This window comes from Mustela nivalis (assembly GCF_964662115.1).
Source record: "Mustela nivalis genome assembly, chromosome: 8".
NCBI classification, from domain to species: domain Eukaryota; kingdom Metazoa; phylum Chordata; class Mammalia; order Carnivora; family Mustelidae; genus Mustela; species Mustela nivalis.
In genome coordinates, this window is record NC_139027.1 from 19,163,701 (window position 1) to 19,191,278 (window position 27,578).

General features: G+C 43.1%; 1 protein-coding gene across 12 annotated transcripts in view; it reads right to left on the minus strand.

Annotated features, from left to right (window-relative positions):
* The window catches only part of DTNB (dystrobrevin beta), a 236,288-nt gene extending 222,237 nt beyond the window's left edge, over nt 1-14,051 (minus strand). For 7 of the 12 annotated variants that reach the window (XM_082745109.1, XM_082745108.1, XM_082745100.1 and 4 more), the window contains exons 1-2: nt 13,796-14,034; nt 1,074-1,177 (exon numbers count right to left, since the gene is read on the minus strand). The gene's annotated coding sequence lies outside the window, so the exon portion shown is untranslated. Of the gene's footprint in view, nt 1-1,073; nt 1,178-13,795 lie in introns of all 12 variants that reach the window. The other 5 variants (XM_082745107.1, XM_082745104.1, XM_082745102.1 and 2 more) reach the window with 3 other exon arrangements.
* Between the last annotated feature and the right edge of the window lie 13,527 nt (nt 14,052-27,578).

The window sequence follows — 27,578 nt, forward strand, 5'->3', positions numbered from 1 at the left end:
GCAAGGTTCATCAAATTGAAATCATATAATATAATCTGAAATACCGCTAACCCGGTCAGCGATGAACTTTGATATGTCCGAATATATTAACAAATAGAGGAAGCTCACAGGTCTGACCCCTCCAGGCTGTGGTGTCCACAGTACCCCTCCCCCACTTCAGGTTACTTAGCTTACAAAACCCGATCTCTATCTCCAAACATACAGATGGAGTACAGTGTCAACCTGTGGATGAGATATTAGTAAAAGTTCACTGCCCATATTTTGTTAGACCCTACCTAGAGGATCATTTTGCACATGCCTCCCACTCTAGAAACCTCTGCTGTTTAAAAAAAAAATTTTTTTAGTTGAAAAAAATTTTAAAAACCTAGAATGAGAAAATGGGACTCTGCTAGGTTTGAGGAACAAATGAGTAACATGGATGGCAGAATTAGATGGAGAAATTTAAAGCCTACATAGTGAGTTAACTTGGCCTAAGGTTACAAAGTTAGTAATTTGTGGAATTAGGCAACCAACCCATTTGACACTAAAGCCTACTCTCTTTATTTTGTGCCACATCGCCCCCTCCAGGGCAAATATGACCGGTCCAGGAGTGAGGAAAATCCAGGTCCACAAACCCCAGTGCTAGATTTCCAGTTAAAGGGAGTTTGGAGACCAGTGCAACAAAACGTCTGGACCCTATCTAGGAATGTTCATCCTATCTAGGAAGCAATATGCTGGACCCTATCTAGGAACGTTCATCATCCTATCTAGGAAGCAATATGCTCCAGAGATGGACTAAATCTGCAAGCAGAAGAGACGAAAGGAAAAGACTATCAGGAAGAAAGCAGCCTCTAGAAATGTTTCCAGAATGTCTCTGTAACACACCCAAGTGTCAGTAAATATCCTTCATTTCCCTTGCATGTTTTTGTTAATGTCTTAACCCTTCCAGCTCTCAGTTACTTCAAAGCATCCAGGTAACAAAACTTCTTGAGCAAATTCACTGTCTCCCAGCAAAACTCCTGTCAGTTTTTCTCTGGATGTGTATTTATATAAGAAATCAGAGATAAGAGAGATTGTCACTAATTAGTACTTACTTAGTATAAACAGTCAAACTTCCCTGAAAGAGAAGTAACGTCCTTGCTTATTTCAGGAAAATTCTTCACTATCCTTCCTCTAACACTTCTTCTTTTCTCTTCTCCTTTAGATTTTAAAAAAAAAAAAAAAAAAAAAAAAAAACAAGGAAAGTCAATGTTTGTGAAACCCTAAGATTTTCTTTTTTTACAAATGTGAAAAAGGTCTCTAGGTTTCAATAAAATAAATTCAAAACTGTACTCCGCTACTACAAAGAGCTCTGCATAGCTAATATAATAACCTCACAGGGCCGTGGTAACCATTATTAATGCCTAGCACAAAATAAGAGTCTAATAAATATTAGCACCTATTATTATTATCATTATTGATCTTGTTATATAACTACCCTCTTGGAAGATACATAGACTAGAATTCTATAGGCAAGATCCCTTCCTAATTTACAATTCTTCTGATTTATTTAAAGGTACAGAAATATTATTTAATATTAATTCTGTACCTTTATTTAAAGGTACAGAAATATTAGGGCACCTGGTTGGATCAGTTGGAAGAAGATGCAACTCTTGATTTTGGGGTCATGAGTTTGAGCCCCATGTTGGATGTAGAAGTTACTAAAAAAATAAAATAGACTTTAAGAAAAAAATAGTGGTATAAAGGCACAGACTTGGAAGAAGAGTAAATACTTTGTTATCAATCATTTGCAATATTTTAATTTGGAATAGAGGAAAGTTTCTAACAAAAGTGAAAGGAGGTATATAGGTAGAAATGCAACGTGTCCAAAGAATCAGAAAGAATGTAATAGAAAGTAAGTCACTAAAAGAAGAAACAAGTGCCAATACTGTGCTTAACACACCTCCCAGTTTCTCCTAAAATGTTCTATGGGTTGCTTAGTTAATAAGAGGAAATTTTAGCTCTAGGCACAGCTACTAAACTACTTACCTAATGAGGAAATACTAAAAGCACATGAATAAAAGGTACACTCTTGAAAGGACATTCAAAGTTCTAGTTTTCAGTCATATTTCAGAAAACATATCCTTGCTAGTTATGTCTATAGTTAAGCTTATCCCTAGAGACCTTTTTTTTCTTTTTAAGATTTTATTTATTTATCAGAGAGAGCACAAAGCAGGAGGAGCGGCAGGCAGAGGGAGAAGCAAGCTCCCCCATGAGCAGGGAGCCCAACATGGGGGTCCATCCCAGGACCCCGGGATCATGACCTGAGCTAAAGGTAGACGCTTAACCGGCTGAGCCACCCAGGCATCCCCCTGAACACTTTTTTTGAAAGAAAGATATTAAGAATGCTCTTTTCAAATGAAAACTAATTTGGAACTAATGAAAAGAAAAGAAAACTAATTAGATAGCAGTGTGCAATGTTAGCTCCCTGGCTCAGTTGGTCAAACATGCGACTCTTGATCTCAAGGGTTGTGAGCTCAAGCCCCACAATGGGTGTGCAGAGTACTTAAAAATAAAATCTTAAAATAATTAACAAATAGCTTGTGCAGACTTCACATCAAAATCCAAGATGTTGGGACGCCTGGGTGGCTCAGTTGGTTAAGCAGCTGCCTTCGGCTCAGGTCATGATCCCAGCGTCCTGGGATCGAGTCCCACATCGGGCTCCTTGCTCCGCAGGGAGCCTGCTTCTCCCTCTGACTCTGCCTTCCACTCTGTCTGCCTGTGCTCACTTTCGCTCGCGCTCTCTCTCTGACAAATAAATAAAATCTTAAAAAAAAAAAAAAAAAAATCCAAGATGTTAACAATTCCTTCTTCGTGTTCTCGTATCTTTAATTTCAGTTAACATATTTGTAGTGACGCTTATGAGCTACAAAAAACAAAGCAAAACAATGGAGAATCAGAATGGGAGGGCTTAGAAATGACCTAACCCAGACCCCAGATTTTGAGCATCCAAATAAATGTCTTGTCCCAAGTGAAAATTATACTTCACAATAAAGAAATGGAAACAGAGGGGCACCTGGATGGCTCAGTTGGTTAAATGGCTGCCTGCAGCTCAGGTCATGATCCCAGGGTCCTGGGTCCAGGGTCCTGGGATCATGTCCTGCATCAGGCTCCCTACTTGGTGGAGAGCCTGCTTCTCCCTCTCTCTCTGGTCCTGCATCAGGCTCCCTACTCAGTGGAGAGCCTGCTTCTCCCTCTCTCTCTGCCTACTTGTTCTCTCTCTCTTGTGTCAAGTAAATAAATAAAATCTTTTTTAAAAAAAAGAAAAGAGGGGCGCCTGGGTGGCTCAGTGGGTTAAGCTGCTGCCTTCGGCTCAGGTCATGATCTCAGGGTCCTGGGATCGAGTCCCGCATCGGGCTCTCTGCTCAGCAGGGAGCCTGCTTCCTCCTCTCTCTCTGCCTGCCTCTCTGCCTACTTGTGATCTCTGTCTGTCAAATAAATAAATAAAATCTTTAAAAAAAAAAAAGAAAAAGAAATGGATACAGAAACCCAGAACCCCTAACTCTTGGCCCATTATACCACCTTTCTATATTAGTATAAAATGTAGTAAAAATTTAAAACCAATATGAACAAGACAGTGCAGCAGAAAAAAAAAGATGAATGACGAAAACAAACAAATCACAGAAGAGGAAATCTAAAGGGCCACTAAAAAACATCAAGCAATGTTCACCTCACTAGGAATCAGTAAAAACTATATTAAAAACCAAAGTAAGATTATATTGTTCATCCAGCAGATCTGCAGCAAACATTAGAAAGCCTAATAACACTAAGGGTTGGTTGACAGAGCAGGGAAGCAACAGGAGCCACACACCCCTGGTGTGAATGTTAACTGGTAAAACCACTCAGAGCGGAACTGAGTGATACCCACTGAAGTTGAAGATGTGCATGGCACATGAGCCAGTGTTTTCCTCCTAGGTATATGCTCTAAAAGACATGCATGTGTGCACCAGGAAATGTGGCAGGAATATTCACTGCAGCATTATTTGTAATAGCAAAAACAAAAAAAAATCCAGAAGAAACGAATTGCCAATCTATAGGAAACTATAAAAGTAAATTGTGACATAGCCAAAAAATAAAATTCTACTCTGCCAAGATGAGAGTGGCACAGCTACTTTTATCCACCTAGATGAGTCTCACAATATTGAGAGGGGTGAGAAAAGATAAGTTACAAAAATAATTAATACTGTTATTATAAATTTTAAATGCAAAATAATATACATTTAGCGCTATTTCCATATGTAGTAAAAGCATGAAGATATGCACAGGAATGAAAAGCATCAAATCCACAACAGTAGTTGCCTTGAAAGGGGAAGAGAATACAACTGGGAAGGAGTTCCATGAGGGTTCAACCTCAGAAGGAGCCCGGTTTCTTGAGCAGTGTGGACACAGGTATGCGCTACTTTATCCTCCATAACTTTTTGAAGGTCAGTGTTTCATAATGTTCACAAAATAAAAATAAATTCAAGGTCCAACCAAGATAGTTTATTCCAGAGCCCACATGCGTACCCAGGACACTACTCATTCTATGTTTCTTTAAGAAAGATTTAGTCATTATACGAAATCTCTCAAGATGTAAAACATCAGACTGGGACAAAGCAATCAAGTATCTAACTAAAGAAAAAGTCTCTTAAGGAAACATATTGGAGACACAAAGCAGTCCTGTCGTCCTGCTCAGGAATCATGTGGCTAAGCCAAAACACAAAACTCAAATTGAACTGGACCAACAGTCTTTTTTTTATTATTATTATTATTTTTTAAAGATTTTATTTATTTATTTGACAGAGATCACAAGTAGGCAGAGAGAGAGAGAGGAGGAAGCAGGCTCTCCACCGAGCAGAGAGCCCAATGCGGGGCTCAATCCCAGGACCCTGGGACCACGACCAGAGCCAAAAGCAGAGGCTTTAACCCACTGAGCCACCCAGGCACCCAACAGTCTTTTTTAAAGACAGCACATGGAAAGGACTTGGAAGTCTGCCCTGGGTTCCAATACCACCCAGGTCAATGATCAGCTATGTGGCCCTAAAGAAGTTTTAACTTCTCTGAGCTCAGTTTCCTCACCCTTATACTAGAGATACTATAGCTAGCTTCCAAACTTGTAAAGATTAAAGAAAAGCACCTGATACACTATAGCCTCACAATAAATAATATTATTACTTGCAGAAGAAAGTCTCTCTCTGGCAAGAGGAGACAGAGCAGAGAGAAAAGTTAAAAGGAAGGAGTAAAGAGTCTACAAAAAGAAGTGAGGAAGAAGTTGGAATGGCTAGGAGCGGAACAAATCCTGTAGAGTCCCAGAAGTTACCAAAAAAATTGTTTTAACTGAGGACTATTTCATTATAGTGAAGCTTAGTTACAAGAATATTTAGCCCAGACCTGATGATTACAGCATTTCAGTCCTGTATGAGCTTATTTATAACGTTGTTAATATACAAAAATTCAAGATCAAAATTAGTTTTTCTAAAGATTTATTTTGTTAAAAATGCATTATCAAATAAATCATATACAACATATGTTTCTCTCGGTTATCTACAACTCAGAAAGTTGTCTGTCCTCTTATATTAAGGAGAAAACTGATAATTCCAACAAATGCAAAAAAAAAAAAATCAACAACCAATAAAAACACAAACCAGGGGCACCTGGGTAGTTCAGTCAGTTAAGCGTCCGTCTGCCTTCAGCTCAGGTCATATCTCAGGGTCCTGGGACTGAGCCTGGGGCTTCCTGCCCAGTAGGGAGTCTGCTTCTCCCTCTTCCTCTGTCCCTGCTCATGTTCTCTCTCTCTCTCTCTTTCTCTCTCTCTCAAATAAATAAATATACTTTTAAACACACACACACACGCAAACCAGGACACCTAGCTGGCTCAGTTGGAGAAGCATACAACTCTTGATCTCGAGGTTGGGAATTCAAGCCTCACGTGGGGTATAGAGATTACCTAAATAAATAAAACTTAAAAAAAAAAAATACAAACTAAGAACAGATGAAAACTTCCATAAATTGACAAAAGAAATCTACCAATAACTTTCAGTAAGTATCATATCTAATAGTGAAACACTGAAAGCATTCTCATTCAGGAAAAAGGTAAAAATGCCTATTATCATCACTGCTATTCAACTTTTGTGCTGGAGGGTCCAGGCATTGCAATAATACAGACAACAAAGTAAGCGGTATAAAGATTAGAAAGAAGCCTGGTCCATTAAGTCTTCTAATCAAAGTAGCCCAGTAAGTAAACGCTTTGATGCATCCTCTGCACTCCAAATATACACCAATAGATAAAATATTTTTTAAATATATTTTTAAGTGACTTGGGGCACCTGCCAGGCTCATTCGGTAGAACACATGACTCTTGATCTCAGGGTTGTAAGTTTGAGCCCCACATTGGGTATAGAGATGACTTTAAAATTAAACATTAAAAATAAATATACATATATACCTATGTTTTTTAATGGCTTAAGCAGGCTCAAAAACAAGATAAAACTCCATTTGGATCAGAAACAAAACATATACACAAATATGTGAGCAGGGCTGAAGCTACAGGCTTGCTGGATGCTGGGAGCAGAAGCAGATGCATACCTTCTGCAGGGCGACAGTGACACAAAATAACAGAGGTGGAGAAACAGGAGACATCTGAGCTAGACTCACCCCTTTAAGCCAAGGATGGGCTGAGCTGAAAGGAAGCTACAAAATATTGCTGCCAGTCTCTGCCTAGAGCTACGGTTTATATAATGCTCTAGGCCTAGAAAAGTGGGAAGAGAAAAACACAGCCTCATGACCAGGAACTGAACCAAGACATTCACACAGTCTGTGAATCGATCTGAAATAGCCCCAATGATCTCCAAGAGTAGGAAACCCCCAACCCACCACTATTGTATCTGATTTCTTGACTATGGTCCAAAAAGTCGATGGGAACACCTGAAGTATTACCAGAGAAGGGTGAGCACAGACATGAGGAAAACAAAATCAAAAGCACTCACACTCGAATGAATCTGTAAACAAAACTTCAAAAGACATAAAGAAATATAATGCTAAGAAAGATAGCCAACAAAAGCAACAATTCAAATATGAATTCATTCCAGATGAAGTTTAATTTTAGAGAACAGTCTGACAAAGATTTATTTTTTAAGTACATTTAGGGTGCCAGGATATAAATTTCTTTAATTATTGGGAATGCAAAACTGTACAGCCACTTCAGAAGGCAGCGAGGCAGTTTCTTATAAAGCTAAACATACACTTACTGTACAATCCAGCAAAAATGTTCCTATGTATTTACTGAAAAGAGTTGAAAACCTGTGTCCAAACAAAAACCTGAACCTGAATATTTAGACATTTTACTCATAATTGCCCAAAACTGGAAGTAACCAAAATGTCCTTCAATAGGTAAATGGATAAAGAAACTGGTACCAGAATACTATTTAACAATAAAAAGAAATGTTACCCTGGTGTTTATAGCAGCATTATAGTAACAGCCAAACTACGGAAAGAGTACAAATTTCCATCCACTGATGCGTGGATAAAGAAGATATGGTATATACACGGGAATAGCACTCAGCCATCAAAAAGAATGAAACCTTGCCATCTGCAATGACACGGATGGAGCCAGAGTGTATTACGCTATGCAAAATAAGTCAGAGAAAGACGAGTACCATATGATTTCACTTATGTAATTTAAGAAACAAAATGGATGAACATATGGGGAGGGGGATAGAGAGAGAAACAAATCTTGAGATACTCTTCACTACAGAGAACAAACTGAGGGTTGACGAAGGAGGTGTGGGGGATGGGAAAGAGGGGTGATGGGTATTAAGGTGGGCACTTGTCATGATGACCACTGGGTGCCTTTTGTAAGTGATGAACCACTGAACTCTACTCCTGAAGCCAATACTGAACTGTATGTTAACTAGAATTTATATTTTAAGAAGAAAGAAATGAGCTATCAAGCCAAGAAAAGACACAGAGGAACCTTGAATGCATATCGCTAAGTGAAAGAGAACAGTCTGGAAGACTATAATACTGCATGATTTCCAACTGTATGTCATTCTGGAAAAGGCAAAACTATCGACACAGTAAAATAATCAGTAGTTATCGGAGCTCAGGGGGAGGGAGGAAGGAATGAAGAGAAAGAACACGGGATTTTTAGGGCAATGAAATGATTCTGACAGTGCGAGGACATTACATGAAATGTCACGTGCTGACATTAACGATGCGGGACATTTTGCATTTGTCAAAATCCACAAAACACAAAGGACACAAAGAGAAGCCTAATATATCCTATGAGCTTAAATTAGTAATAACATATCAACATTGATTCATCAGTTATAACAAAAGTGCTACACTAAAACAAGATGTTAATAACAGGAGAAACTGCACATGGAGAAGAAGGGGTATATACTCTCTACTATCTACCCATTTTGGTCATATTCAGTCAAGTATATGATTTTTTTTTAAAGATTTTATTTATTTATTTGACAGACAGAGATTACAAGTAGGCAGAGAGGCAGGCAGAGAGAGGAGGAAGCAGGCTCCCTGCTGAGCAGAGAGCCCGATGCGGGGCTTGATCCCAGGACCCTGGGATCATGACCTGAGCTGAAGGCAGAGGCTTTAACCCACTGAGCCACCCAGGCACCCCACGTATATGATTTTTTTTAAAAAACCATGGATATTTGGGTATATACACAAAAGAATGGAAAGCAGGGACCTGAGCAGATATTTGAACACCCGTGTTCATAAGAGCATTATTCACAACAGACAAAAGATCGAAACAACCCACGTCCCATCTATCAGTATAGATGAATGAATGAACAAATGTGTACATACATGCAATGAAAGAGTATTTAGCAAAAGAAGGACATCCTAACAGATGCTACAATATAAATGAACTCCAAAGACATGCTAACTGAAAAAAGCCAGACAAAAGGACAAATATTGTATGATTCCACTTGGAATGAGGTACCCGGAGTAGTCACATTATAGAAACAGAAAGCAGAATGGCGGTTGCCAGGGGCTGAAGGGAGGTGAGACTAAGGAGGCGGTGTTTAATGGGTACAGAGTTTCAGGTGGGGAAGATTAAAAAGTTCTGGAGATGGAAAGTGTTGATGGTTCCACAACAATGTGAAGGTACATAATGCCGCAAATGTACATTTACAAGTGGCTAAAATGGTAAACTGTATGTCATGTATATTTTACAATTTAAAAAATGAGACCAGGTGCTGAAAAACTGGTTATCCAAATGCAGGGGCGGGGGGGGGGGAGGGCTCCTTCATTATACCACACAGAAATTCCACATGGAAAGCAAAACTTTAATTTAAATTCTTTTTTAATTTACATTACAAAATTACAATTGAAATCTATACCCAATGTGGTGCTCGAACTCACAAACCCAGATCAAGCGCTGCATGCTCTTCTGACTGAGGCAGCCAAGCACCACTTTTTTAATTTTGGAAGAAAATATAGAAATATAGAATTCATACCTGGAGTAGAGAAAATTTACTTAAACCAAACACACACAGGGGCGTCTGGATGTCTCAGCTGGTTAAGTGCCTGACTTTGGCTCAGGTCATGATCCTGGGTCCTTGGATTGAGCCCTGAATCAGGCTCCCCGCTCAGCAGGGAGTCTGTTTGTCCTTCCTCGTCCATCTCCCTCTCCCTCTACCCCAACTCACACTTGCTCTCTCTCGCTCCCAAATAAATAAATCTCAAAAAAAAAAAAAAAAAAAAGACACAATAGAAACTGTTTTTGAATTTAAGGGAATTTTTTTCATAAATATAACATTAAAATCTTAAACTTCCATACAAAGACTCTACCAACCATGGGGAAAGGAAAGCCTCAGACTAGCAGGACGCATCTGCAACACAAGAATCAGCATCCAAAGTAACACAACTGTCTGTTCCTCAGTGCATGAAGAATGAAAAAGGTAATTTAAGTCTCCACAACTGAACATTACCTAGCAGTTTAAAAAAAAAAAAAAAAAATTAACCAGATCCACAAGTTCATGCTTAAATCTCCTGAATTAAAATATAAAATGTGCACCCCCTTGGCAATTCTACTTCTTTCATTGACTGCGGAAATGTCTGAAATGGCAAAGAGCTTAAATGGCCTTTAATGAGGAGACGATTAAATAAACTATAGTACAATACACATACCACATAAGAGATCATGTTGTAGTCAAGAAAAATTGGGTACATACCTATGTTCCAACATGGAAAGATCTCAGACATTTTGTTAGGGGGGAAATGTTGCGGAACAATGTACAGTATCATGTCAATAACTCAGGGGTAGAGGGAAATTCTGCTTTTTTTCTGTACTACCTATAAATAGATGAAAATGCAAAGGCCTGAAAACCACAATTTCTGTAGAAAAGGGAGTGGGCCAAGGGGACATTTATTCCAACTTTATTTTTTTAAGTGTGTGCTCATGAGCCATCCACAGCGCTGCAGTACACAGCCCCACGAACTGTGCCGGAGACAACTCCAGGAGGTACGTCTGCAGGGATGCTGCTAGGAAGGGCACTCCCTACAGGTGGGCGATACACATCCTGCCCAACTAGACACCACAGCCCTGATGCTTGTGTTACTAGAAGTAAATAAAGTGAGAGGGGTGGACTATAAACCAGCATGAGGGAATTTTCTGGGATGATGTAAATTTCTATATCCTGATTAGGAGAGTGGTTACAAAGCATATATACTTTTCAAAAACTCATCCAACTGTACACAGACATCTGGGCATGTTATTGTATGTCAACTGCACATTCATAAAGTAGATTTTAAAAAGGGACACCAGGGTGGCTCAGTGGGTTAAGCCTCTGCCTTCCGCTCAGGTCATGATCTCAGGGTTCTGGGATCGAGCACCACATCGGGCTCTGGGCTCAGTTCGGTGGGGAACCTGCTTCCCCCACTCTGCCTGCCTCTCTGCCTACTCATGATCTCTGTCTGTCAAATAAATAAAGTCTTTTAAATAAATAAATAAATAATAAAAGAAACATAAATATACAGATAAATTACAGTATCACTGGGAGAACCTGGAATAAGGCACCTAAAATTACAGGACTAGGGTACCCCCAAACAAGAACTGATGGACTCCTGCTGGCTATACTCTGAAACTAAAGAGAAATTAACTTAGTTCTTCAAGGCTTACAGCACAAGATTAATCTATATTAATATTACCCTTATTTTTTATATGTGGACATGAGGGCCCTTAAAAGATTTCTATTAAAGTCATAATTTTTTTAAATAAAGTCATAAAATAAAAGGTAACTTGGCATTCTACTGTTTTGTTTTGTTTTTTTAATTTTTTTTATTTTTTTTTTTAAGATTTTATTTAATTGACAGAGACCACAAGTAGGCAGAGAGACAGGCAGAGAGAGAGGGAAGAAGGCTCCCCGCTGAGCAGAGAGCCCGATGGAGGGCTCGATCCCAGGACCCTGGGATCATGACCTGAGCCGAAGGCAGAGGCTTTAACCCACTGAGCCACCCAGGCGCCCCTTGTTTTGTTTTTTTAATTTGATCTGTTTATTCATGAAAGGCAGAGAGAAAGAGGCAGAGGCAGGGCAGAGGGAGATGTGGGACTTAATTCCAGGACCCTGGAGTCAAATGCAGACATTCAACCGACTGAGCCACTTGGGCGCCATGTTGGTTCTAAGTCTAATTTTCTAAATAGAAAATCTGTCTCTCGTGCATAGTGGACACTCAAAAACCTTGCCAGCACACCTTTAACTACATAACCCTCTCCAAAGGTAATTCCACTTATGTATGATAAAAATCCTCATAGAACTCATAAAAGGTCAAGTTTTAATTTGGCAGACAAAGTAATCCAACAGGCACTGCAAGCCCAGGCACTGAAACAGCAGCTGGGAATTGGAGAGCCCAGAAATCCAGCCACGGCAGACAACAGGTAGAACTGCAACCCTTACAGGAGAGCAGAGATACATTCTCTTACTGCAGATGGAAGATCCAAGAACCAGGATAAAGGAGGAAAAATAATGTTGCCTAGACTAAAGTACTCTTCTTCCTCAAGTGACAGAAAAGAGAAGGGGCAGAACTGAATGATTTGAAGCAATGTTCCAAGGAGTAAGCTCCCACTGGCCAATATGCAATAAAGAGTGGCAGGGTGGTCACCACCTTAGCCACTGCTTTAAATCCCCAGACCTAGAAACCTGGGTTACCTTACATGATGAAGAAGAAGAAAGGGGCACCTGGGTGGCTCAGTCGTTAAGCATCTGCCTGCATCTCAGGTCATGATCCCAGGGTCCTGAGAGGGAGCCCCACATTGGGTTCCCTGCTCAGCGGGAAGCCTGTATCTCCCTCTCCCTTTGCCTGCTGCTCCCCCTGCTTATGCTGTCAGATTAATAAATAAAATCTTTTAAAATAGTAATAAAAGGGGGCACCTGGGTGGCTCAGTCATTAAGCATCCGCCTTCAGCTTAGGTCATGATCCCAGAGCGCGCCGCCCCCCCACCTGCTCCCTGCTCAGTGGGAAGCCTGCTTCTCCCTCCCCGACTCCACCTGCTTGTGTTGCCTCTCTATCTGTCAAATAAATAAAATCTTTTTTAAAAAAAGGGAGAAGAAGAAGAAAAGAAAGCATATTTCAGGAACAGAGGAAGTCCATCAGCCATCCCTAACACCAAAGTAATTAATACTGTTTCGTGTAAAATACAGCAAAACCTTGCTTGGTTCATTCATTCATCCAATAACTATTTTTTGCCTCAGTGCTGCGGGCCAGGCACTGTTCTTGTCATTGGAGATTTAGCAGTGATAGCCACGGAGCTTAATTCTAGGAAGGAAAGAAGGGAACTTCTTTTCTCTTTCCAAATTTCTTCTTCCCTTCTAAATGTTAGGCAGAACTGCCTTCAAAACTCTCCCAAATTTCTCCCACAAGCTCCTCTGACTCTTCTGCTCTATCCCCAAACCAAGCAATTTTTGGCTCCAATCTCCCAACACTGGGAAAGGACCAAAAAAAAAAGACCTCAAGTGAATGAAGTATGAGGTGAAATTCAATGCCACTTTGTATTCCACACGCAAACCTTCACTACCAAATTGTCAGCACCTACACAGCAAATTACCGTTGTTTTACACTATTTTGTGTCCCCAGTGCTGACCACGGTTCCCTAACCCAAGGCAGCTAATCAATAAACGTCTGCTAGAAATGCTAGAAGGTCTTCCTAATCCCAAGGCCTGGCACAGGAATTTAACAGCAAGCATTTTTTTAGCTCCATCCTGCCTCCTCTCAGGACACCTTCCTTTCAAAGGTGACCTCGGTGCACAGGTTCACTGTTAGGCGCCTCGGTAGTGTTTGGGGGTGATGTGAAATACATTCCCTTCCCTCTGCCAGGGCCTAACTGCCTCACCTGCCCTCTGCCAGGACCTGCCTCCTGCGCCCCTTACAGCACCTAACGCACAGCCTCCCCCCAGCAAGCCGGGCTCCAGCAGCATCAGCCCGGCGCCCGCACCCCGGCCCCGCGCCCTACGGCCAAGGTGCGCTCGGGATCCCGGAGACCCCCTTCCCCGGCCCGGCGCTCAGAGCCCGGCAGCGCCGGCCCAGGGCTCCGCTCCAACCCCTCGGCTCGCCCCTCCAGGGCCGGGCGCGCGGCACCGTCTCCCCTCGCCGTGCGCGCGGTGCAGCGGCCCCGGCTCCCCGAGCCCCGTCCCCGCGGCTCCCGGCCCTGCACCCCCGCAGGCTCCGGAGGTCCCGGCGCTGCGCGGGCTCCTTCCCGCTCCTCGCCGGCGCGAGGCTACAGCACCCCGCTCCTCTCCCGCAGTCCACGGCCGCCGCCGCGAACCCCCACCCCACTCACTTCCCGGCCGGAGCTGGGGACGTCGAGAAGGTCTCGGACGGCCGCAGCCTCCTCCGCCTCCTCCGGCCCGGCCCCGGCGGCTGAGGTGGCGGCGGCGCCCGCTCAGGCCCCGGAGCCGCCCCCGCGGCGAACGTTCTCAGGCGCTCGGCTCGCGCCGTTTCCCCGCCCGGCACGCGCAACAAGCCCGCCCCCGGCGCGAGGGCGCGAGGGCGCGAGGGCGCAGGGCGGGGGGCGGGCACGCGCCGCCTGCGGGAGCGCGCGTCCGGGGGCGGGGCTTCCGCCTCGCGGAGGAGGGGGCGGGCAAGCGAGCCGGTCGAGTTCCCTTCGAACCCCGCCCCCTGCAGACGAGCGGACCCGCCCCAGCTCGCCAGCCGGCGTGCGGACGCGCGGGGGAAACCTGCCCCCATCGGGCTTGCCCCGCACGCTGGAGGTGGGCGGCGGAGGTGCGTTTCGATTCCACAGGTATGTGCCGGGTAGCTGGGTACTCGGCGCGCCGTGACTGTAAGGTAAAGAATGCAAAGAACCACCCCATGAATCATTCATCCGCGCCTCGAGCAAGAGCTCTTACCCTGAGTGATTTTTCCAAATTAATTCAACTCAGCGAGGGTTTACTGAGCACCGACTCCGCGCCTAGCGCTGTACCAGGTGCTTTGTAGATACACCGTCACGGTCACGGCCCCTGGTCTCGAGGTGCGCATAATTTAGTGCAAAAGCAGCCGTGTAAACAACCCGGTCTGGTGACCCATGCAAAACCAAGCCACATGGAGATGCTATGGGAGGGCAGAGGAGGAAGAGATTACTTCCGCCTGGACCATGTGGTGGGGTTCTTGGAAGAGGTGGCATAGGTCTTCCACCCGGAAGGAAGAAAAAGAAAGACGTCCTAGGAGAATAAAAGGAGTGTATCCAAGGCTAGGTAAACAGCTTGGGTTCACCAACAGGTTCACCATCTCAGCCTCAGCTCTTGTGTTTTAATATTACCCATTTCTGATAGAATTCTTTCCAAACTGTGAAACGTAGGAGATGATTCGAAATTAAAGACAGCTATGGGTTTTGTTTGTTTGTTTGTTTGTTTTTGTTGTTGTTTTGCTTTTTGATGGTTCCAAGGATCATTTTTCTTACCACTACTTAAGGCTCAGATCAGCAGTCCTTTAAGGACAGTTGCAATGTGAGTGCCTGATGGAAGTCCCTAAGCCAAGAGCCCCCAAGCCAGTATGCTTTGCGTCTGGTTTTCACTGCTTTTTGGCACCTTATGGTAAGGCAGACCGTGCCACCTCCTGCTGCTGTCTGCCTGCCTGCTGCCTTGAGAACATCCTCTTCCTCCTCCTCTCATTTGCCTATTTTTAAACTCCTAGGGTGAAGGAAATTCTGCTAACCAACTTTGTTAAGTGAGGGTGAGCAGGTTCCTCAAAAAAGGGACATCACCTTCCACACGTGAATTTGGGGACTCTTTTACTTGCTTAGAAGACTTTTTCACAAGTGTGCAGAGTCTTGGCTGTGTTCTGAATATGTTAAGATACTCAGAATACAAGCAAGAGACATCTTGTTTATTCATTTACCACTTAGCAGGAACTATGTGGGAGGCTTTGAAAGGGTAAACATTGATCTTACCCTTTGGAGAAAAGATGTGTAAATGATGTAAAATAAATATGTCAATACTGTTTGCTGTATTTGCCCTATTGATTGAAACCAAAGTAATTTCAGTATGTGAGCTGGACTATAATAAAACTCTCTTGGAATTAACTACTCTAAGTACGTTTCTATTAGCATCTCTCCTTCGCCGTTCTGTACCTCATCACCTCCCACATCCTCAGAAAACTCCTTTCAAACATATTTCGATCGTGCCCCAGCTCTCACTCCCAGAATTATCAACCACTCTTACCTTTTCCTTCACCATCTGCTGTGTTCAAGCTTTTCCTGTCCTCAAGAAAAAGAAACCCCTCTGTCCCTCTGCATTGTCTTCTAGGTACTGCTTGCTCCCTTTCTGTAGTTTCCTTCACAAACATCCTGAGAGCAGTTTGCACTCATTGCTGCCAACTCAGCAGCTTCTCCCTTGTCAGCCCACGGTTGTGTGACTTCTGTCCCCACCACATCACCGTGCCACTCAGTCATTAAGGGCTTGCTTGATCAGAAATGCCACAGGCTGTTTTTGAGTCTGTATCACGGAGCTTTTGGTGGCATCTGACGACACAAAGCACCCCAGTCTTTTTGAAACTCCCTTGGCCTTATGACATGACTTATTTCTTCATCCCTCTCACCCCTCCTGAGTCTCCTGGGTTCTGTTCTCAGCTTTCATTTCACCCCACACAATCTCCTGAAGCCATTCCATGTGCCTCCGCCTGCCACATAGGCCAGCAACTCCCAAGTTCATTATCTGGCTCAGACCACTCCTCTGAGCTCCACAGACACAAAAGCCTGCTGGATTTCTCCACCTGGATGTCCTACAGTCACCCCGAGCTCGACGAGTGTAAAACTCTTTAGGATCACTGTCTACTCAGTTGCCCAGTTCAGAACTGGGGAAGTCATCCTTGGTTCCTTCCTTCCCATCCCTACCACACTCAACGACGCGGCTGATCCTTTTCATAAAGAACTCTAGAATCTGTCCCTCACCTAGATTGATGCAATAGCCTTTGATCTTATCCCTCTCCTGTGGTCTCATTCCTTCCATTCCATATTCCATACTGCATGTCAGGAAAAAACTTTCCAGAATGTGCTGCCTGTATAGGTTGCTACTCAGCCTGGCAGGCAACACCTTCCATTTATCTAGCCCCTGTCTGTCTCCCCACTCCCTCTTTTGTCACTTCCCACACACATCCCATCCAAACTTCTGGAATGTTCCTACTTTCCCTTGCCTCGACAGCTTTGTGCTTATTTCTCTCTGGGTTTGGAGTGTCATTTGAGTACAAGCAAAGAATGTCCAACATTGGTGTAGCTGAAGTTCCACATATAAAGAAACTTTCTGGAAATAAGAAAAAGTGAACCAACATAATGAAAGAACCCCTGTGTACCTGGGGAAATCATCACAAAACAGTCAATTCTAAGAGCCAGCCTCTTCAAACTATTAGATAAAAATAAGAGTTTCCAAAGCCTCCGTGCAAAAAGCTCAAATTACTTAAAAGGGTAAGGACATGAGGCTGCAGTACATTAAATTCTGCAAATTCTGCAAATTCTTTGTCCCTTCATTTGATCCATGTTGACCCAAGTAAATTGCTTGACCAAAGAATGTGTGATGTATATGGGACTTCCAGGCCTAGGTCATAAGGAGTCTGAAGAATCCACCTGCATCTTCGAGAACACGTGCTCTTGAGGTCCTGAGCCACAGTATGAAATATCTAACTCCCTTGGGCACCTGGGTGACACAGTCGGTTAAGCATCCGACTCTTGGTTTCGGCTCAGGTCATGATCTCGGGGTCCTGGGATGGAGCTCCACATCCAGTTCTGTGCTCAGCGTGGAGTCAGCTTGTGATTCTCTCTCCCCCTCCCCCTGCCCCTCTTACTCATGCAGTCTGTCTCTCTCTAAAATAAATAAACCTTTTAAAAAAAAAAATCTGACTCCCATGGAGAGGCTCTGAGATGGCATAGAGAGGGAGAGAGGCTAGACGGCCCTAGCCAATGTGAGTGAGGTCATCACAAATGTCCTATATTGGTTCAGCCGTCAGCGGGGTACCACTGAGTGACCCCAGTGGAAGCGATGTGGAACAGAAGAATAATCCACCCAGACGCCCCTAAATTCCTGACCCCAAAGATTGTGAAATTACAATCAAAATAGTTCTCTCCTTAAGCCATTACTTTTTTTTTGGTAAAATTTATTTATTTATTTATTTATTTGACAGAGATAGATCACAAGTAGTCAGAGAGGCAGACGGGGGGTGGGGGGGGAGCAGGCTCCCCACTGAGCAGAGAGCCCGATGCGATCCCAGGACCCTGGGATCATGACCTGAGCCGAAGGCAGAGGCTTTAACCCACTGAGCCACCCAGGCGCCCCAAGCCATTACTTTTCACGGTGGATGGTTTGTTACCGAATCTGGTAACTGAAATATCTGACGTCAGACTTCTCAAGAGCAAAGCAAGGCAATAGTGATGCAGCATTTTCTAAAAACTCAAGCAAAGAAAATGCAAGCTACGGGATTTTGTATCCACCCCCATCCATGCTGGTTTTCAAGCACTGAACTCTATAGAGAGAGGGGGAAAAAAAAAAAAAACCTCTTTTTAAAATGCAAGAACTCAAAGAATAGTATGCGCATAAGCCCATCCTAAGTATTTGCTGAAGCAGGGGTCAGCACATTTTCTCTAAAGCATCAGATAGCAAGTGTGTGGGGTTTACAAGTCTAATATTCAACGCTGCCGTTGAAGCACAAAAGCCTCCATAGATACACACAAAGAAGTGAGTGTCGCTATGTTCCAAATAAGTTGGATTTACAAAGATAGGCAGCCAGGGTCGCTGGGGTGGCTCAGTTGGTGAAGCATCTGACTTGGTTTTGGCTCAAGTTGTGATCTCAGGGTCATGAAGTCAAGCCCCACATTGGTCCCTGCTCAGCAGGGAGTCTGCTTCTGTCCCACTCTCTCTGGTTCATTCTCTCTCTCTCTCTCTCCCTAAAATAAACAAATAAAATCTTAAAAAAAAAAAAAAACTTGAATTGACCCGTGGGTTGCAGTTTGTCACTCTTATACCAGAGAAAAGAAACAGAGAAAGTTATTTCTCCCAAAAAACACAAGGCCCCTATGATTTAAGAAAATAACATACTGTGACCAAATAGGGTGTTCTATTAGTCTGCTAGAACTACCATAACAAAGTACCATAGATTGACCTGAAGAATAGAAATTTATTTCCTCAGAGTTATGGAGGCTGAAAGTCCACTATGAAAGTGCCAGAAGAATGGAGTGTCTGGGTGACTCAGTTACTAAGCATCTGCCTTCAGATCAGGTCATGACCCCAAGGTCCTGGGCTTGAGCCCCGCATCCAGCTCCCTGCTCGGGAAGGGAAGACTGCTTCTCCCTCTCCCACTCCCCCTGCTTGTGTTTCTTCTCACTGTGTCTCTCTGTGTCAAATAAATAAATAAATAAATCTTTGAGGTGGGGGGAGAAAAAGAAAGAAAGTGCCAGAAGGATTGGTTTCTTCTGAGGCCTGTCTCCTTGACTTGTAGATAGCCTTCTCCTCCCTGTGTCTTCACTGTATACTGTGAGTAACTGTCCTAAAGATACCAGTCATAGTGAAGTAAGGCCCACACTAATAACCTCATTTTATTTTTTATTTTTCTTTACTTACTTATTTATTAGTAATCTCTACACCCAATGTGGGACTCAAACTCACAATCCCAAGATCAAGAGTTGAGTACTCCTCTGACTGAGCTGCTCAGGCACCCCCTGATGACCTCATTTTAATTTAAGTACCTCTTTTAAGACAATATAGTTACATTCAGTACTGATTAGGACTTCAACAACCTAATATAAAGGCTAAAACTATAAAACTCTTAGAAGAAAACGTAGGTATAAATCTTTGTTACCTTGGCAAAGCCTCCTTAGATGCACACCACAAGCACGAATGACAAAAGAAAAAGTAGATAAATTCGACTTTATCAAAATTAAATACCTTTGTGCATCAAAGGACACTATAATAAGATGCAAAGATGTTTCTTTGCATTTTTTCCAAGAAGATATGTACATCTGATCGATAAACACGTGTAAAGATGTTCAACATAATTAGCTCTCGGTGGGACGTAAGTCAAAAGCATGAGGTACCACTTCACCCCCACTGGGATGGCTCCCATCAAAATCACAGACAATAGCACGTGTTGGTGAGAATGTGAAGAAATTAGAACCTTGAAACATAGCTGGTGGGAATGTAAAAAGGTGTGACTGTTTCAGAAAACAGCTTGGCAGTCCTCGGATTGTTAAATATAACATTACAGGGCCTCGCGATTCTATTTCTAGGTGTATACCCCAAGAGACTTGCAAATAGACACCCACACTACAACCTATACACAAATCTTCACAGTCTTAGTCATAACAGTTAAAAAGTGAAAATGACCCCAAACTCCATCACCTGATGAATGGATAAACAAAATGTGGTACATCCATCCATATAATGGAATAGTATTTAGTAATAAAAAGGAACAGAGCCGGGTTGCCTGGGTGGCTCAGTAGGTTAAGCCGCTGCCTTCAACTCAGGTCACGATCTCAGCGTCCTAGGATTGAGCCCGGCTCAGGCTCTCTGCTCAGGGGGAGTCTGCTTCCTCCTCCTCTCTCTCTCTGCCTGCCTCTCTGCCTACTTGGGATCTCTGTCTGTCAAATAAATAAACAAAATCTTTTAAAAAAGAACAGAGCCAGGGTGCCTGGGTGGCTCAGTCAGTTAAGCATCCAACTCTTGATTTCTGTTCAAGTTGTGATCTCAGGCTTGTGAGATTGAACCTAGCTTGGGCTCTGTGCTGGGCATGGAGCCTGCTTAGGATTCTCTCTCTCTCTCCCTCTTCTTCTCCTACTCCCTCTCCCACCCACACCACCCCACCCACACATGCATGCTCTCTTTCTCTTAAAAAACAAACAAACAAAAACAGAATTGAGCATATGTTATAACATGGAGGGAAGCAGGCTCCCTGCAGAGAGCCCCACTCGGGGCCCAATCCCAGGACCCTGGGACCATGATCTGAACCGAAGGCAGAAGCCCTAACCCACTGAGCCACCCAGGTGCCCCTGAATGTTACACTTTAAATGGATGAATTGAAAGGTATGTGAGGGGTACCTGGGTGGGTCAGTGGGTTAAAGCCTCTGCCTTCAGCTCAGGTCATGATCCCAGGGTTCTGCGATCGAGCCTGGCCTCAGGGTCTCTGCTCAGTGGGGAGCCTGCTTCCTCCTCTCTCTCTCTCTGCCTGCCTCTTTGCCTACTTGTGATCTCTGTTTGTCAAATAAATAAATAAATCTAAAAATAATAATCATTTAAAAAAAAGAAATGTATCTGAATTATGTCTCAGTAAATCTGATAAGACAATCCTCAAAGACACAAAAGTATACTTGGAAGAGACATCCTCTGGTTTTTGTTAAGAGTTCAACATCGTTAAGATGACAGTTTTCCTTATATTAACTTATAAATTCAATAAGATTCTCCCAAAATGGAGAAAAGTTTTTTTCTTGTTTTCTGAAGCTAGACAAATTGATCCCAAAGTTCTTGTGGAAGAACAAGCACTTGGGAGCAGCTGGTAGAACACTGAAAGGACATATGAGAGAAGACCAACTCTACTACGGAGCCTCTTGGCTGAAAACGGTGTCATTCTGGCACATGAATAGGCAGACCAGTGAAACCGAGTGGAAGGTGCAGAAGTCAGTCCAACTACATGTGAATTCTGGCATATGAGAAGCAGTCAAATGACTGAGACAAAGAAGGACTTTTTATTACGGTGTTGGGACGACCATCCAGCCACACACAGCCTCACTCTCTTGGTGAGCTTATGGAGATCAAGCATTACTAGAGGGAATGGGAAATAGTACAACCCTTTTGGAGGGGAGTTTGCCAATATCTAACATGCATTAGTCTGTGCATTTCCCTTTCTTTTTTTTTTTATGTTTATTTATGAGAGAGAGAGAGAGAGAATGATGGGAGAAGGAGGGAGGGGCCGAGGAGAGGGAGAGAGTCTTAAGCAGTCTCCATGCTGAGTGTGGGGCCAGACGAGGGGCTCAGTCTCATGACCCTGAGATCACAACCTGAGCCAAAACCAAGAGTCAGATGCTTAACTGACTGCACCACGCAGATGCCTCTGTGCATTCAACTTTCAACCTAGTACTCCAACTTGTAGGAATTAACTCTAAAGATATCTCCAGAAATAATATGTTCACCTGCATAGGTATGCTTCTTCACTGTACCATTGCTCATAAATACAGAATATCGGAAGCTACCTAAATGCCTGAACAGAGAGGACTGGTTGAGTAAACTTACAATGGACTCCTAGGAAGCAATAAAAAGGAATGAGGAATATCTTTATGAACTGATTCATAGTAATTTCCAGGGTATATTATTAAGGTCTTTTTAAAAAATATTTTATTTATTTATTTGACAGAGAGAGAGAGATCACAAGTAGACAGAGAGGCAGGCAGAGAGAGAGGAGGAAGCAGGCTCCCCGCGGAGCAGAGAGCCCGATGCGGGGCTCGATCCCAGGACCCTGAGATCACGACTTGAGCAGAAGGCAGCGGCTTTAACCCACTGAGCCACCCAGGTGCCCTATTAAGGTCTTTTTAAATTTTTATTTTATTATTATTTTTTAAGATTTTTATTTATTTATTTGTTGAAGAGAGAAAGAGAGCACAAGCAGGAAGAGCAGCAGACACAGGGGAAAGCAGGCTCCCCACTAAGCAGAACTCTGATCCCAGGAACCTGAGATCATGACCTGAACCGAAGGCAGACGACTAACCGACTAAGCCACCCAGGCACCCCATATTATTAAATTTTAAAAGCAAAGTGCAAAAGCAAATGTATAGTATGTTACCTTTTGTGTAGTAAAGATAATAAATTAGAAAATAGGGGTGCCTGGGTGGCTCAGTGGGTTAAAGTCTCTGCCTTCGGCTCAGGTCATGATCCCAGGGTCCTGGGATCGAGCCATGCATCGGGCTCTCTGCTTGGCGGGGAGTCTGCTTCCCCCTCTCTCTCTGTCTGCCACTCTGCCTACGTGTGATCTCTGTCTATCAAATAAATAAATAAAATCTTTTTAAAAAATAACAAATAAATAAATTAGAAAATAAAATGGAATTGATTCTTTTAGTAAAAGATCGTCACAAGAACAATAAACCAGAAAACAATAAAATTGGTTGCTGGGTGCCTGGGTGGTCAGTCGTTAAGCAGCTGCCCTGGGCTCAGGTCATGATCCCAGGGTTCTGGGATCGAGGCCCACATCGGGCTCCCTGCTAGGTGGGAAGCCTGCTTCTCCCTCTCCTGCTCCCCCTGCTTGTGTTCTCTCTCTCTGTGTCTCTCTCTGTCAAATAAATAAATAAAATCTTAAAAAAAAAAAAATTGGTTGCCTGTAAGGGATTGGGTGACGGAATAGGCAGAAAGGATACAAGGGGGAGAGACAATTTGGGGGATATCTTTTGGGATAGTTTTGGCTTCAGGAAACATGCTAATGTCACATACATTCAAAAGTAAAATTAAGGGCCACCTGGTTGGCTCAACTGGAGGCGCATGCAACTCTTGATCTCAGGGTTGTGAGTTTGAGCCCCCTGTGGAGTATAGAGATTACTTAAATAAATAAAACTTTTAAAACTCATCATAAGAATAAAATTAAATAAAACTAAATCAACAAACATAAGAAAAAATTAAAAACCTGTAACTAGATGCAAATAGAAACAAATACACCCAATTGTGCTTCAGGTGCATGACATAACCACATGAAGAGGAAGAAAGAAGTAAACCAAGAAATTTCGTATAGAGTACTTAGATCCACCTCCAGTTGAATACAGATTACAAGCTGGAAAAAAAGAATATCAGGAAAAGACAAAACACAGTGGCCAATAAACATTTAAAATATTATCTTTATTGCTAAGATTTATAAGTTAAAATAGCAAAATCTTTGATATTTAATATCCAGTGTTAAAGAGTTTTTTGAAGAAATATAAATTATAGGACCTTTCTGAAAAGTGATTTGGAAATATATCTATCTTTTTTTAAATGTTTATTTATTTGACAGAAAGAGAGAGAGATCACAAGTAGGCAGAGACAGACAGAGAGAGATGGGGAAGCAGGCTCCCTGCTGAGCAGAGAGCCCAATGTGGGGCTCGATCTCAGGACCCTGGGATCATGACCTGAGCCGAAGGCAGAGGCTTTAACCCACTGAGCCATCCAGGCACCCCTATCATTTTTTTTTAATGTTGATATCCTTTGACCCAGAAATACAAATTCTTGCTGTCTCTTTGACAAAAACACTCAGCAATGTGTAATTAAATTTATGCATTTGGATATCTTACCAGAATTACTTCTAAAACTGAAATTGAAAAAAAAAAAACAACAACAACAGGCATAAGACATCAATTGAATTACAAGATATCCATTAGATAGATGGAAGATGTCACCACCATGAAAATGATAGTGTAAAAGAATGTTTCATGTCCTGGGAAAGTATAAAATGGTATGTGTAGTACAATTCTGATTTTGCTGAATAATATTTGTGAGACAAACCACCCCTAGTGGAAAAGGTTCAAAAATATAAGCAGACATTTTATAGGAGGGTAAACACATATGGCAAGTCAATGCACAGAAAGATCCTCAAGTTCATTAGTATTCAGGAAAATGCAAATTATTACTACTATGTTATAAATCTACTAGAAAGGCAAAAGTTTTAAAGTCTGACAATTCCAGGGACACCTGGGTGGCTCAATCTGTTGGGTATCTGCCTTCAACTCAGGCTCAGGTCATGATCCTAGGATCCTGGGATCAAGCCCCACGACTGTTTCCCAGCTCAGCGGGGAGCCTGCTTCTCCCTCCCCCTCTGCCTGCTGCTTCCTCGGCTTGTGCTCTATCTCTGTCAAATAAATAAATAAAATCTTAAAAAAAAAAAAAAAAAAGTCTGACAATTCCAAATATCGGACAGGAGGCTGATCAGATGGAAACATTCTTTATAGCCAAAGATTTCACCCCAAAGACACTCTTGACACATGCACCAGAGTGACAAAATACTGAGAACAATTCAAGTGACTAGCAAGAAATGAACAAACACATAAATTATGTGCAACTCGACAACGGAAGTACTGGATAGCAGTCACAAGGGAACAACTCCAGCGACACAACCCAGCGTGGATAAAGTGAACCCATGTGTTTTTTTGAATGAAAAAAGCAAGAGACATATGATGAGAGCATGATACCATTTTTATAAAGCTTAAACTCAAGTAAACCCAAACAATTTATAAAATCACTTTTTTTTTAAAGATTTTATTTATTTATTTGACAGACAGAGATCACAAGTAGGCAGAGAGGCAGGCAGAGAGAGGAGGAAGCAGGCTCCCAACTGAGCAGAGAGCCCAATGTGGGGCTCGATCCCAGGACCCTGGGATCATGACCTGAGCCGAAGGCAGAGGCTTTAACCCACTGAGCCACCCAGGTACCCCTAAAATTACTTTTATAAAGCAAAGGAATAATAAACCCAGACTTGGAGAAAATAGTTACCTCAAGGGAGGCAAGCTGGGAGAGCCATTAGGTAAATGACAATTATTATCAATTATTCATATTGTTCGGCTTCTTGGTGTTTGTGTTAAAAGAGATAGAGGGAAAGAGTATTATAGGGGTGTGTGTGTGTGCATGTGTGTTGTGTTTCCTGAAGAAAAAACTACTATTTGATGCTCTCATCAAATAGTAGCAGAGATTATCTCTGGGGGGTAGGATTAGGAGTGCTTTTAATTTTCTTTGTATTTGTTTATATTTTCCAATGGTCTTAAACGAATATGCACTTTTTTGAAGAAGGGAGAATTTTATTTTATTTATCTTTTTACTTTGTTTTGTATTTATTTGACAGAGATCACAAGTAGGCAGAAAGGCAGACAAATGGTGGGGGCGGGGTGGGGAGAGAGCAGGCTCCCTGCTGAGCAGAGAGCCCAATGTGGGGCTCAATCCCAGGACCCTGAGATCATGACCTGAGCCGAAGGCAGAGGCTTAACCCACTGAGCCACCCAGGTGCCCCAAATGTGCACTTTTTTGAAAACAGGAAAAAATATTTTTCAAAATCTATCTTTAGAGCCTGTCCCGTTTGCATGCTGCAGTCTGAACATCCAAGTCTTAGTTTCCACGGTAATAAATGATCCGAGGAAGAGGTACGCAGCGGAATCCCCAAGGTCATCTGTGACACCAAGTTTGGCCAGGTAGTGAGCTCACGGTGGGGGAAATAAAGCTGCAGAAGGATGTTAGCGAGCTGCGTGGTAGGGCAGACACCTGCCAGCTGAGAGTCCGTGTGGGCAACAAGGAGGTAACAACATCTCAAGGAAAAGAATTTAATGAACCTGAAAACCATTTCTTGAAGTTACAAATCCACTGCCCTGCCCTGCCCTTTACCCCCTGACAAAAATCCCTGATAACGTGTAGATAAGAATACTGGAAACAAAATATCACAATCCCATCCTTGTATCAAATGATAGGAAACTGTCACCATAATGTGTGTCATTCTGTTCTCTGGCACTTACGGAGGGTACCGCGGGACTGGAAAGAGTTCAACAGAGAGTAATTAAAACGGCAGGCGGAAAGAGTGCTCTTCACATGACGACAAGCAAAAACCGAACACTGGCCTGCAGAGGAAGACCAGAGCTTAAAGGTGATATGCCAAAGGCATACAGAGTCGGAAAGATGCAGTCGCCGAATCTTCTGGGCCAGCAGTCAGGGGTGGCTGATGGTAGCTGAGAGAGGCAAATTTGGAAGAGATTAATAGGAACTGCTACTTTGCATGATGGGTAGCAATGTGGAAATCTGTCCTCCCTCCCACAGAGGCTGAATCATTGGTTCTCAGTCTTGACCACACGTGCAGTGAAGATGGCCCAGGAGACCCACCGGGAGGCTGGAAGGGACAAGACCACCAGGAAGAGAGACAGTACTGAGACCGTGGTAATCTCGCGCTCCGTAAGGTCTCATGAGGTCTGAGAGTCTGGGATGGATTGCACGGAAAACCTGACAAATGAAACCTTGTGAGATGTACATTACAGACAGCAGGTTTGCTTTTCAACAGAACTGTCCTTGGGCGTCATGCGGGGGATTGTACTGAGCCACCCACTGGGGTATTTCCCATGTGCCAGTGGTCACAGGAAGAGCTCCCATTCCGCCATGCTGTAGAAAGCTTGGGAGGCCGGAGCCTAAATGATACACTAAAGATCCTCAATAATTCCCCCAGGAGGGGCACGTGGGTGGCTCAGAGGGTTAAGCATCTATCCGACTCTCGGTTCGGCTTAGGTCATGGTCTCTGGGGCCTGAGATCAAGCCCCACATCAGGCTCCACACACAGCACAGATTCTGCTTGCCCCTCTCCCTGTGCTTTTCCTCCTCCCTCTCGCTCATAAGTAAATAAAATTTATTTTAAAAAAAAGAAAAAAAAGAATTCCCCCAAGAAGGCAACCCAGAGGCCACAGCATCAACAGAAGGTAAATCCTAGGTTTCGAGGATTTATCAAAGGCTAATATTTTATGTGGTGTTTTCAGACACCTCAAAAGATCAACAATTTCTGTATTGACTAAACTTTCTAAAGTGGCTCAGATTTGTAAATCCAGCTGTTCTCAATCTGGCTGCCTACCAATCACCTGGTATATTTTTTTAAAAATCCCTCCATCTATGTGTTGTAATGGGCACTGGGTATTATATAAGACTGGTGAGTCACAGACCTGTACCCCTGAAACAAATAATACATTATATGATCATTAATTGAATTAAAATCAATCAATCAATTAATTAATTAAAAAAGAAATGCCTCTGTCTCAGGCCCACCCTAAATGAACTGGATTTTTCTCAAGTGCCTGCAAACGATAAGAATGTGTAGCTGAAAGGGAGAACCACTGAGCTTCTCCATTTGTCCAAGTTAATTATTTGAAGAGGTTCTGATCGTAGGAAGAGGGCAAAGGGGCACTTGCGGACCAGCTCAGTGGAAGGAGGAAGACAACTGTGCCGGCGCGCTAGTGCCCACACGGGCCCGAGCGCCCTTCCCCCACACTGCCGGCCGCTCCCTCGTGGGTGACGGGGGCTTTATATGCCAGAAGGTCCCCAGACAGCCTTGGACATTGGAATAAAAGTTTTTCGGGTCCCTATTACTGTGTAGCGAAGAAAGAGAAGAGAACTACGCAT